General features: G+C 38.7%; 1 protein-coding gene across 3 annotated transcripts in view; it reads right to left on the minus strand.

The window, feature by feature from the left end:
- The window catches only part of DDAH1 (dimethylarginine dimethylaminohydrolase 1), a 254,705-nt gene that overhangs the window by 189,932 nt on the left and 50,771 nt on the right, over window positions 1-14,002 (minus strand). Inside the window, exons 1-2 of one of the 3 annotated variants that reach the window (XM_025377522.1) lie at window positions 2,026-2,059; window positions 1,759-1,909 (exon numbers count right to left, since the gene is read on the minus strand). The exons of the other annotated variants lie outside the window; for them this stretch is intronic. The gene's annotated coding sequence lies outside the window, so the exon portion shown is untranslated. Of the gene's footprint in view, window positions 1-1,758; window positions 1,910-2,025; window positions 2,060-14,002 lie in introns of those variants that run through there. 3 annotated transcript variants of the gene reach the window in all.

Genomic DNA, 14,002 nt, shown 5'->3' on the forward strand with positions numbered 1-14,002 from the left:
TAAGCAGAAAGAGCAAAGCTGGAGGCATCATGCTACCTGACTTCAAACTATACTGTAATCCTACAGTAACCAAAACAGCATGGTACTGGTACCAAAACAGCGATATAGACCAATGGAACAGAACAGAGGACTCAGAAATAACACCATACATCTACAACCATCTGATCTTTGACAAACCTGACAAAAACAAGAAATGGGGAAATGATCCCCTATTTAATAAATGATGCTGGGGAAACTGGCTAGTCATATGTAGAAAGCTGAAACTGTATCCCTTCCTTACACCTTATACAAAAATTAATTCAAGATGGATTAAAGACTTAAATGTTAGACCTAAAGCCATAAAAACCCTAGAAGAAAACCTAGGCAATACCATTCAGGACATAGGCATGGGCAAAGACTTCATGACTGAAACGCCAAAAGCAATGGCAACAAAAGCCAAAATAGACAAATAGGATCTACTTAAACTAAAGAGCTTCTGCATGGAAAAAGAAACTACCATCAGTGTGAACAGGCAACCTGCAGGATGGGAGAAAATTTTTGCAATCTACCCATCTCACAAAGGGCTAATATCTAGAATCTACAAAGAACTCAAACAAATTTACAAGAAAGAAAACAAACAACCCCATGAAAAAGTCAGCAAAGGATATGAACAGACACTTCTCAAAAGAAGACATGTATGCACTCAACAGACACATGACAAAATGCTCATCATGACTGGTCATCAGAGAAATGCAAAGCAAAACCACAATGAGATACCATCTCATGCCAGTTAGAACAGCAATCATTAAAAAGTTAGGAAACAACAGATGCTGGAAAAGATGTGGAGAAATAGGAATGCTTTTACAGTGTTGGTGGGAGTGTAAATTAGTTCAACCATTGTGGAAGACAGTGTGGCGATTCCTCAAGGATCTAGAACTAGGATTACCATTTCACTCAGCAATCCCATTACCAGGTATATACCCAAAGGATTATAAATCATGCTGCTATAAAGACACATGCACACGTATGTTTATTGCGGCACTATTCACAATAGCAAAGACTTGGAATCAACCCAAATGTCCATCAGTGACAGACTGGATTAAGAAAATGTGGCATATATACACCATGGAATACTATGCAGCCATAAAAATGATGAGTTCATGTCCTTTGCAGGAACATGGAGGAAACTGGAAACAATCATTCTAAGCAAACTAACACAGGGACAGAAAACCAAACACTGCATGTTCTCACTCATAGGTGGGAACTGAACAATGAGATCACTTGGACACAGGGCATGGAACATCACACACCGGGGCCTGTCAGGGGCTGGGGGGCTGGGGGATAGCGTTAGGAGAGATACCTAATGTGAATGATGAATTGATGGGTACAGCCAACCAACATGGCACATGTATACCTATGTATCAAACCTCCACGTTGTGCACATGTACCCTCAAACTTAAAGTATTTTTTTTTTAAAGGCAAGGTAAATATTTAGTTCTTTCCCTTTTACTACCAATGTCAGAGTAAGGATTTATTGAATAATCACTTCCAATGATGGCAAATTAGTTTTTTTTTTTTTCCTTTTCTTTCACTTTTTTTGGTATTACTATAGACTAATGAATTTTTATGTATTCAATGTTTTGCAATCAATATAGCCATGTTCAAACTGTCCAAACTTTGGCTACTGGGAGTCCTTTCACACTAGCCCCTGTGTCCTTGTATCATGCCCCCATAAATCACTGAGCACTTCCTTGGTATAGCAAAATGTCCTAAACTTACCTTGTAGTTTCCATGCTCAACACCTGGAATCAGCTATTTCTCCAAAGATATTTTCCGTAAGCAAAGATGAGTAGAAACCAATATCTAGGTCCTAGGTATTGCTCATTGCTAGAGGAATATCATTGCTTCTATGTTCTTTCAGTGTACAGAGCTAGAATACACACACACATATATATGTTTTTAATTCATGAGTCCATATTGATATTGCCAATTCAAATTTAATATAGTTTAAAATTACAAGTGTTGGCTGGGAATGGTGGCTCACACCTGTAATCCCAGCACTTTGGGAGGCCGAGGCGGGCAGATCACTTGGGGTCAGTACTTCGAGACCAGCCTGGCCAACATGGTGAAACCTCATCTCTAAAAAATAGAAAAAAAAATTACAAGTGTTTTTATTAGACATTTTAAAAGAAGCACGAACAGACTTTGAATAATGAGTTAAATGTAAGAGGCAAGGACAAAGAAAGAATGAAGAATGAGTCCCTAAGTTCCCAGTTTGAGAACCTGAACTTGGGTCGATGGTGTTGCTGCTGCCATTTTACCCCAGGTAAGGAGTAAGAAAAAGAAAAAAATTCATAGGGCAGGGGTGGGGGATAAGTCCGTTATACATAGTTCAGTGCTTTGTTTTATTTGCTGCTTTGTTATAAAATTAAATAATCTATTTGAGAACTGACACAGGTGAGCAATATGAAAAGGAACTTACAGAAATATAAAATGTAAGTTATATCCAAAGTACAGCCAAGACTCATCTCAAAGACTATTCAAATACTGTTAAAATTTGTGGAATCTTTGTACTCCAGTATGTGGATGAAGCAAGAAACCTAAGTATGACTTCTTAGGGTACAGAAATCTAGCTCAAGCTAAGGAGGAAAGAAAAACAAATTTAAAATTAAGGTGAGAAACTTCTGAAAAATAAAGAGAAACTTAAAAGAAGCAACCTGGATTTAAAACATAGTGGACGAGTTTGCTAGGGCTGCCATTACAAAATACCACAGGCTGCGTAGTTTAAACAACATACGTGTATTTTCTCACAGTTCTAGAGAATAGAAGGCTAAGATCAAGGTGATGTTGACAGGATGGTTTTCTTCTGAGATCTTTATTCTTGACTTGTGGATGTCTGCCTTCATGCTGTGTCCTCATATGGTCGCCCTTTGGTCTCTGTGTTGTTTGTGTCCTAATCCACTTTTCTTCTAAGGGCAACAGTCATAGTGAATTAGGGACCACCTGTATGGCCTCATTGTACCTTAACTACCTCTTCAAATGCCCTATACCCAAACAGTCACATTCTGAGGTACTGGGGGTTAGAATTTCAACATATGAATATGCTGGGGAGAATACAGTTCAGCCCATAACACATGGGACAGAAAAAAGCCTTGTGATAGAACAGATACATGCTTGAGAAACTCAGGAAGTCTTCTCTATGACTGGGTCTCATTTCTAGCTGGACAAAGTTCAATGGCATTATTACTCCACAATAGCTTGAGCAAGTTGGAGATGATGATTAATGGTAAGCCACATGTTTGTCCACATTTCTATGGTCAACAATGAATACACACGGAGAAAACTGAAGACAGAATAATATATCCACCCTGTTTCTACCAAGATTTTCTAGGCTTTGGATTTGAGTCATTATGCTTAGTTTGCTTTCTGACCAGGGTGGGTGGCATTTAATCATTGCATTTTCCCTCTTTTTTCAGGACAAGTAGCCCTGTGCCAATGGCCTCATCTGATACCAGCCTTAGTTGTCATAAATGATATGGGAATGGTGGGTTTCATCTACCTTTCATCTACAGGAAAAACTAAAGGAGAGGAAATCAAGTTTTGTTTAGGATGCTATAAGTTTGGCACTTTTACGGATGAGAAAAGCACAGGGCTGGGGCTAGTGAAGTGACTGGTTCAGGGACTTGCTTGGCTAGTTAGGCACACCGCTAGGGCTCTGTCTCCTGTCTCATATCCCAGTGTTCTTTCTGCTTCTACACAACAAAGTAGTTCTGTGTTTAGTTTTTTCTGGTTAAAAAATGTTCCTGGAAGCATTGCTTACAAATAACTTGAAATGCCAAGGAACATTATAGTACAGTGGTTAAGAGGTGCAGACTGGCCAAACAAGCCTATGCTTGTATCTCAGCTTTATCATTCCAATGCTATATAGCCTTGAGCAGGTTGTCTAATTTCTTAAAACTTCAAATTCCTCAACAGTAAAATCGGGATAACAATAGCACCTACCACAGAACAGTCCCGAGGACTTAAGTTAAAGCATTTTGAAAAATTAATAGTGTTAGGTACATAGTAAGTGTTCAATAAATAGGAGGTGTTGTTATTCATCATAACACTCTAAAATTTATCAGAATTCAAATTTCTATTTTTTTTAGGTAAAATGAAGCAAAAATAAAGTAACAACAGGCAAACCTCTTTAATTTGACATCTTTCCAATTCACAACCAAGAGGATGCTTACTGCAACGTGCTAGGATCAAGCAGTCGAGCACAAGGACAAAAAACAAGCCTAATAATTGAGTCAAAGGGTTTTATAACTCTAATTATTTAAAATCACAGCTGAAGGAGAAAACAAAAATTTCCAAGGCAGTAGAATAAGAGAAAAGGAAGTTCTGAAACAAAAGAAAGAGCGTGGGAAAAAAGAAAGGTTGCTATTAGATCTGCGAGCTCACCAAAATATTAGTGCGAGTCAGGAGTAAAAGAAGCCACTTTCTAGCTTTTTCCTCAAGATAGCCCCTATAGCAAAGGAAGCCCTTTCTCCTTCCAAAGCAGAAGCTAAAGCAAAGGTTTTTAAGGCCAAGTAGACAGTTCTGAAAGGCATTACAGCCACAAATAAATATCTACCCATCACCCACCTTCCAGAGTCCCAGGATACTAAGGCTCCCAAAGGCAGCCCAAGCCCCCAGGAGAAACAAAGAATAGTGCCCTCAGAGAAACAAGCTTGAGCTGTATGCAACAATCAAGTTCCCCCGACTACTGAGTCAGCCATGAAGATGGACAACAACAACACATTGTGTTCACTGAGGATGGCAAAGCCAACAAGTGCCAGGTCAAACAGGCTATGAAGAAGCTTTGATGTTGACATGACCAATGTCAATACCCTGATCAGTCCTGATGGAAAGAAGGCACCATACGCTCAACAAGTTCCAAACTGTGATATTTTGGATGTTGCCAATAAAATTGAGATCATCTAAACTGAGCCTAGCTGGCTAATTCTAAATACACATTTTTATCACCACAAAAAAAAAAAAAAAAAAAAAAGAAATGAAAAGAAAAGAAAGAAACCAATTTCTGTATCTAAAAAATGAAGGTAAGATGCCAAAAGAAAATAAAATTATTTCCAACAAGAAACACTACTTGTCTTTCAGAGCCTGGGCTTTGCTAATGTGAAGAGGTTTGTTCTGATGTAGGGTCACATGAGGAATTGGCCATTACATCCTGATGGGAGACTTCACCAGTGACTCCCGTAAAATGCTGGCTACTCACTGGGCCCTCATGTTTGAGCTGGCTGCTATGTTAATTTTTTAAAATCAGTGATTTCTTTCAACAGTTGGTTTCAGGGCCCTGTTGGACAGCGTATCGTTCAAAATTAATGAGACACTATTCTTAAAGTATCTAATTGTGCACATGGGAAACTCTAGTCTCTGTTAAAGAAAGATAGCATTTTTAGAACAGATGTGAGGCACAAGTGATACTTAAAAACTATTTATTTTGTCAGTCTTTATTGCTTCAAGGGCCAAAGAGCAAGACCCAGAAGTAAAAGCACAAAGTAATGAAGTTACACAGCACATAAAGAAGACAGAGCCAGAGGGATTCTTTCAGAACAGACATCTGCAGCCTTTCCATCTAAATTGAAGGAGAAATGAACTTTCAGTTTTGTGGTCATTTCAGTTCTTTGCTTTGCTGAAATGGTCACCAATGAGTCAGAGCCATTAATACTCTTCGTTAATTTTATTTCTACTGATTTCAGTTCTCGTCTATGAACTGCATTGGGAACCCTTTGTAAGGCGATTTGACAGTATTTATCTAAAAAATGTTTAAAGTGCACATCCTTTGACCTAATAATTTCAGTTTTAGGAATATCTCTATAGAAATCCTAAATTCTAAAGTGTATAAAGAGAGAGCTATGAGGAAATCTGTCCCATTGTCTGAAATACTATAAATTGAAAGCCACCTAATGCCCACCAGTATGGACTGGCTAAATAGACTGTCATTTAGCGCTATATATATACACACACATATATATATACACACCTTGGAATCAGACTACCTGAGCTCCCATTTCACTACAACTTATTAGTTGTGGCTGCTTGTATTAATTTCTATTGCTGCCTTAACAAATCACCACAATTTTATAGGTATTAAACAACACAGACTTACTATTTTACAGTTCAGCAGGTCAGAAGTCTGGTATGAACTAAAATCAGTGGGTGGGCAGGGTTGCACTCCTTCCTGTAAAGTCTAAGAGAAAATCCCTTTCCCTGCTCATTCAGGTGTTGGCAGAATTCAGTTCCATGTGGTTGTAAGACTGAGATCTCTGTTTCCTTGCTGGCTATTAGCTGAGGGCAGCCTTTAGCTCCTAGAGGCCTCTTGCTTGTCCCTGCACATAAATGTTGACCTCTCAAAAACAGCGACAGGGCGGTGAATCCTTCTCAGGCTGCTGTCTCTCTGACCCTGCTTCTACCATCACAGCTCTCTCTAATCCAGCTGGAAAAAGCTCCACCTTTAAGGACTCAAGTGATTAGATTGGGTCCACCTAGATAGTCCAGCATAATCTCTCCATTTTAAGGTTCTTACTGTTAATCACATCTGCAAAGTCTCTTTTGCCATGTAAGATAACATATTCACAGGTTCCAGGGATTTGGACATAGACATCTTTGGGGACCATTATTCTATCTGCCACTCCTCTCTAAGCCTCAGGTCCCTCATCTCTAAAATGGGACTTCTTTTGACATATAATTGTTGTGACTTTTAGATGAGGCAAAGTTCTTAGCACATAGCAATTGCTCAGAAAATGTTAGCCAGCATCATCATTGCTATGTAGCCATTAGAAAGAATGAGATAGAACTGTGCTACTGACATAGAAAGATACTCAAAAGTTATAATGGCAAAGTAAGCTATGGAAGACTGCTTATAGTATAACCATTTTTCTGTAAAAGGAGAAAAAAGGAGGAAAGATGGATCATTGTATTGGCTTAGGGAAAAAATGGATGAATATCAACAGATTGAGACTGAGAAGGTAAATACAGACTTGGAGTTTTAAAAATAATGCACAAGTTTTATTTTCATATTTAAAGTGGCAGCCCCACTAAAAAGACAAATAGAATGTTTATTTTCCAAACAAGTGTGGAAACAAAAAGGAATTTTAAAATGATTACTTACAAGGACAAAAAAGAAGAAGAAAAGCATGAAAAATTTTGATAAATAAAAAATTCTAAGAAAAATGCTAAAAACAATCTCAAACTTATCAATAATCTCAATAAATATAAAAGATCACATCTGCTTATCAAAATACAGAGACTCTCAAGTTGGAGAAAATAACAAAAGCTGTATGTGTAAATATATCACTTGGGTAAAATCTTAAAACACGAACATTAATTAATATATTGATCGCAGAAAGATACATATTTAGTAAAATTATAGGAACAGAGATGGGAAATAAATGCATCAATTTCAGGCTTGTGATTGCCTCTAGGAATAAAAGGAGGGAAATGGCATGAGGGAAGACTATAAAAAGCATATCAACTATATTTGTAATGTTTCATTTCTTCTTTTCTATTTATTTGTTTATTTATTTATTGAACATGAATAAGTTCTTCAGTGGTGATTTCTGAGATTTTGGTGCACCTTTCACCCAAGCAATACCCAATATGTAGTCTTATATCCTTCACTCTCCTCCAACCCTTCCCCCTGAATCCCCGAAGTCCACTGTATCATTCTTATGCCTTTGCATCCTCATAGCTTAGCTCCTAATCTTTTTCATAAAAATAAAATATCTGAAACATGGTACAAGATATTTACCTTTTTAAATTCTGCTCTGTTATATCCTGTACTTTTCTGTGTGTATAAAATATTTTGAATATTTGTTCAAAGAACTGTACACAGAAGTCAGAAATAGAGATGCTGACCTAATGGCACATATATTTTGGGTTCTAGAAAAAATTCTAAACTTTTAAAGATAGACATGGAACTAGGGCAGACAGAGGGAAATGTATTTCCACTACTTGTCCATTGGTTACGGTTGCCATCTATTGAACAGTTACACTAGGTTAAGGATGATACTGTTTGAAAATGCCCAAAATATGTACATGAAATGTTTGAGAAGACTTAAGTAGACACTTGTATGCAAAGTTAATACAGTTCAGAAATGTCAAAAAACAAAGAGGCAATTGGAACTGTGACTATATTTCTCAGAGAAGTTTAATTTTGAGCCAGAATATGAAGAAGTTTATGGAGTTCCAAGAGGGAACAATTCAGATAGGAAAATGCACTGTGCCGAGGCACAAAGAAGGGACCTTGTTACCGAATGCAGGGGACAATAGGAGTTCAGTGTGACTGGAACAGATTTCTTTCCGAAATTCTGAAGAGCTGTGAAAGCAGATGCAGGAATTTTATGGGCGTAAGCACAGGAATATGTCAATGTGCAATTAAATAGAAGAGGTAGGCTACTAGGAGAATAGGTCTAATGTCACAGATTTAGATTAACCATGCTAATCAACTTCTTCCTTACACATTTGCTGGCTCCCCAGTAAAAATGTAAAGCATAAAGAAGGTATTTATGAACTGCTTTGAAACAAAAATGGGAAATGCTGATGGAGAGCTGTGAGTCAGCCTCAGCTCCTTCCCTGCTGAAAGTGTTAAAGTTACCTCTCCAGGGCCAGATGCAGTTATTGAAGAGATCGACACAGACAAATATTCTTCCCCAGAAAGGATCATCTATTTTGAAAATATCCTACTTCATGTCATCACAATACTTTAATGTCTGGCTATTCATCATTCTACCTTCAAGTTAGTTTGAGTGCAATACTCAACCTATGTTCTATTTTGGGTGATGCAGACAGTCACAACCACTGATTAGAAACTTGAGTTCGTCCAGATCTTGTGGCTTACAGCCCAAGGCACCTGTGACCTGCCTGGTTCATCACCGCGTCCCGCTGCCTTGGCCTCATTATTGCCCTCCACACCCTGATTCCTACCAGTGTTGTTTCAGATCTGGGCTCATCCCCTTTTGCCCCCAACACTGAGGCAGCTTCTAGATGCTGTCTCCACCAACGGCCGCCAGAGTGAACTCACGCTGTCTTTAATGGCCAAACTGAAAGATCCCTGCTACGCTAAAAACCTTCATAAGAGAGCCTTACCACGGATTGCCTCACTGGTGTGTTTCTGTGAGTTGTGAGGTGGGTCACAGGCCATTTGCTACTAAAATAAAACCCCAAAGACTCCATAGACTCACTCCTGTACCTAGATGCCTTCCCCCGTCACCGAGTCACCAACTGTGCTGCCTGGCAAATTCCTTCTCCTCCCGCAGGTCTCGGCTCAGATGCTCTCTCTGTGAACCCATAATCCTCAGCGCCCATCCCACGCCGTCCGACTCACGTCCTTCTCCTACAGGCTTGCTGTGCTTTGTACAGACTTCCATTTAGGAATTGTCTTGTTTCGTTGCAACTGTTTATACGAACGTCTCCCGTTTCATTGTAAGCTCCTTAAGAACAGAGGCCAAGTCTTAGCTCTTCTTACATCTCCAGTAAATAGCAGTTTCTGGCACATTTTAGGCACACAGCAGATGTTAAAGGATGAATTAGTAAATTAGTACTACCACTCACATGGAGTAGACTCCCCAGTTAATCAGAGCAACAATTTTTTCCCATTCCTACTATATGTGGCAGCAAAGAAAAACCTTTCTTCCTAATTATTTCATATAATACTGTATCATGAAATATCTGCATTTTGAGAGTAAAGCCTGAAGGAAGTTATTTTTTTCCCTCATAAAATTAAAGACCTTAATTATTGGCAATGAGAGGATACTACATTCATTGGAGGAAAGAGTGGTCTAGCGATTCTTTCTATGTTCCTGTAACTAATTAAGGGTGAGTAATTTTTAAAAAATTGGTACTCATAAAAATTGACCACAAACCAATAAGAACAATGAGTTGAATCATAAAAATTCCATGCTATTTATATTTCTCCACACACACTCAGTACATTTATTTATTCTAAATGGAAAAGTACAAATATTGGGATAAAAACATTTAAACTACAGAAATAAGAAATTCCAAATGCTAATTCTGCTTAAGCGGCAGAATTTAATTCTGTACTAAGCTACTGTATGTGGGATTAAGAGGCATAGTTAACCAAACATTTGAGAACAAGTAATTACCACTGCATCTCTCTATCACATATTTGCCTCACACATAATTTATACAAGTCCACAGAGGGGAAAAATAAAATGCTGTTTGAAACATTTTTTTTCTAGCCACACATTTTTCAGGCTTACTTTTTTTTTCCTCATCAAAGACTGTTCATTTTTATGGTCTTATATTGGATAACAGTGGGATATTTTCTCTCTGATATACAGGGACAGAGAAACAACATCTCTAACCAGTTATTCTTGGCTGTGTCCTTCCTGCCAAATCTTGGGCATCTGAATGTGGAGGTGCACAGTCCCTGTAGTCGGTTTATATAATACTTTCAGAGTGGAATGGACATGCAAAGAACACTGTCATTTATTCATTCAACAAACATTATGAGACACTTTCTATGTGCCCAGAATTGTAGTGGGCTCTCAGGATACCCATGAATAAGACAGGGTCCCTACCCTTGAGACTGTAGTCTAGTAGTAAAGACAATTAAACCAAAAATTACAAAATAAAACACTAAGAGCTGTTGGGGGTAGGATGCACGAGGAGTTGCAGGGATACCAACACCTGTCTGAGATGGTCAGAGGCCATTTATGTTGCTTCTCGAATGGCCTGTAGGGCTTACGCAGTTGAAGGAGGGTAGGAAAGCGGAAAATTCAAAGCTGAGGGAATACCTGAAAGAGATCAGAGTATGAAATGGGAAGTGGAAGTAGATGAGGCAGGGTGACGCCTACTGATGCAGCAGAGCAGATATTTACAAACAGAAGTGAGTCTGAGTCTCTAGGTGACTGTTTTCTGTGCTCACAACCAAGTAACAACTTCTACAGCCCTCCTCCCTTTCTCTACCTGGGGCACCTACAATACAGAGAACAGTTGAGGGAGACATATTTGAGACAGTATATTTGAATATATTTGAGACAGACATTTAAGTCTCTATGCAGTAGCATGTTGGCTTGACCAATTCTGGTATTTGTTTATTTTAGTATTTTGTATGAAACATGGAGAAATGGTGCTATCAAACCATAACTTGTCTGCAACTCCAGCCCAGCTCTGGCTACAATGTGGTATTCAGCAAGAGCCTGGCCTGGAGCAAGGGATTTAACCTTCTTGTACTTCAGAGCCTCATCTTTAAAATAGACTGCAGCAAGAATTAAGTGAGTGTATGAAAGAGCACAGAACAGAGCCTGGCATAAAGCAAATGCCCAGAAAGTATCAGCCATAATAATTTTACTCCTCATGTGGGAAGTGTCGGTGAAACTAGTCACCTAGTTATTTAAATAATAAGCACATCATTTACAGAAAATGGGTTCAGGAGTAAAGCTGCTATTTTTGGCTGTCTTTGACATTAACATTAAGGATATTAGGAAAGTTAACTCTATGAACACAAAGGGTGAACTTTGGCAGCCTTTCAAAAGAGTTAACAATCTAATTTTTTACCTATATCCATTCATTGAACATTCATTATCCCCACACTTACTGAGTATCTACTGATATCAGGCATGAGGATGCAAAGATACCTGAGAAGGCCGCTCATCTATTATTCATTCAATACACATTTACCAAGTACCCAGAAACAGCAAGTCACTGATGGGGGAAAAAAATGATGCATCAGACCCTCCAGTAGCTTACAGGCTAATGGGGGAGGTAAGTGGTGTGTTCACAATGGAGACACAAGAAGGAAGGTGATACATACTACAAAGAGGTAGGGACAATAATAATGAACACTTCTTTACACCAGGCTCCATGCTAAGTGCCTTACTTGGATTATCCCAGGGTGCTGTGGGAGTTGAGAGGATGGAGAGATAGCTCTCAGCTGGGGTGATCTGGAAAAACTTCATAGAAGTGGAGGCATTTGAATAGGACCTTAAAAAATCACTACTTCTGGAGCATTTTGCTTAACCCTGGTTGTACAACAGAATAGGCCCAATGGCTTTCTCTAAAGATGTTTGGTATAAAGACTATCTTAAAGGAAATACTTTATCTGATAAAATGGGATTGTTTCTACTGAAGACTCATCTGGCTACAAAACAGAACTACTATCAACCTGAGAAAGAATCCAGCTGTTGCTTAAAAATTAACAACTTCCCATTACATCATCAAGCCTGATAATCATCTTGCCAGCAACTCCAATTCCATCTCACCCCTTAATACTCCTTCTTTCCCCTAGGTCACTGGGAAGCTTGCTGGAGGCACTCTCTGGGATTCTGTTTCCAGTTACTGGTTGCGTAATGTATTGATAAAGCAAAGCCAAATATGAGTAAGAAGAAAAACCTAATTAGAAATGAAGCACGCAGTGTCCCAACAAGAAAAATGCCAGGGCTTCAAAAATAGGAAACCAGTGATGCATAGTTTCTTCTGTCACTGAAGAAATCATCCCAGTACTTAATAAGCCAGAAAATGGATTAAGCAGATGGGGGAAAGTTGTCAGCGGCAAAGAATGGGCACCTACAGAGAAACAGAATTATTTACAACCAAAATGACTGACTGGCACACATTAAAGAATATCTGTTTGTGTCTTGAAATGAATGCTATAGAAAATCTGTAGTAGTTATGAAAACAAATGCAAAATCGGCCACCAAGAGAGAACATCACAGGCTATGGGCTGATACAGAAATGCTGGAGATGCTGACTTTTTTTTCTTTATTGAATTGACTATTTAAGTGAAGCAACCAAAATGATAACTTGGAGTAGAGTGTGGATGCAGCTTAATTCAAATAAACTTGCCATTAAATATAAAGAAAACCTTTCTTTCATAAGAACCCACTTGTACAGCATATGTATCTACATATTCTTCTCTCGCTACACATGTCTGAACATGTTTCTAGCAAGTTGACTGGTGACACTTAGCTCAGTTGATAGGACATGTCCTCTGGCTCATAGGAGAAACAGCAAAGGTTCAGTACATTTAAGTCTTTGAAGATTATAGGAACAAAAACTCAGTTTTAAGTGTCAGGGAATTGCTGTATGATCTTTACCACATCACTTAACTTCTAAGTTTTCTAATCATTGTACTGTACAACTGAAAGAATGATAGTCTCACTCTCTCTCTCTCTCTCTCTCTCTCTCTCTCTCTCTCTCTCTCTCTCTCCATACCCTTGAACACTGAGAGACAACAGACTGAGCAGGAGGCTCTTACATCTGCAAGAAACAAAACTGGAGACCAGCAGGACACATAGCTTCTGAGTGATGGTGTAACAAGTTGCTATTTATACCCCATCTTCCGTTCACCAATGTGAACTAGGGGTCTATCCCTACAAGAGAGTAATTTTAGGGAATGAGCTTCCTGGTGAGCTCACAGCTTAACACTGCTTGTATCACCATCTTGAGTCAGCAGTGGATAATGCTGTGCAGAATAAACTAATTTTAGTCATCTGTGGTATCCTTGTAAACACTTCATAGTGATTCTTTAAAAAGTCAGTGGGAACTTGCTATCTCTGCTTCATTTCCTACTCCCAATAATTTGCTAGGGTTATTTTTAGGTGACTGTGTCGTACAGGATTTGTCTAAGTGAGCTCCTGTTTCAGAATGGCCATTTGAAAATTCTGCCATAGATTTTGAAGTCAGAAGGCTGTCTGGTTAAATGGATCCAGAAAAATTACTAACAGATATGATGACAAAGGACATGGAAATATAAGTGTCCTGTATGTACTACAGGAAAAAGTGCTGCCCACCTTTCTCTCATTTCAGCAACACTTTCAGTGAGCCCCACCGCTCATGGAGAGATGAGGGGAGAAAAAGGCTTATTCCTGAAGCTAATAGCTTTCCTTCTCTCTCTAATGCTATACGTTTGCAGTGACAAATGATTCCCTCAGCTTCTGAATCATCTCCTCATTCTGTGATGCACCCCTGGGCTCTGAGTTTTATTTCATTGGCAGTCAGTCACATGCTGAATATA

Source organism: Theropithecus gelada, chromosome 1 (assembly GCF_003255815.1).
Source record: "Theropithecus gelada isolate Dixy chromosome 1, Tgel_1.0, whole genome shotgun sequence".
Taxonomy (NCBI): domain Eukaryota; kingdom Metazoa; phylum Chordata; class Mammalia; order Primates; family Cercopithecidae; genus Theropithecus; species Theropithecus gelada.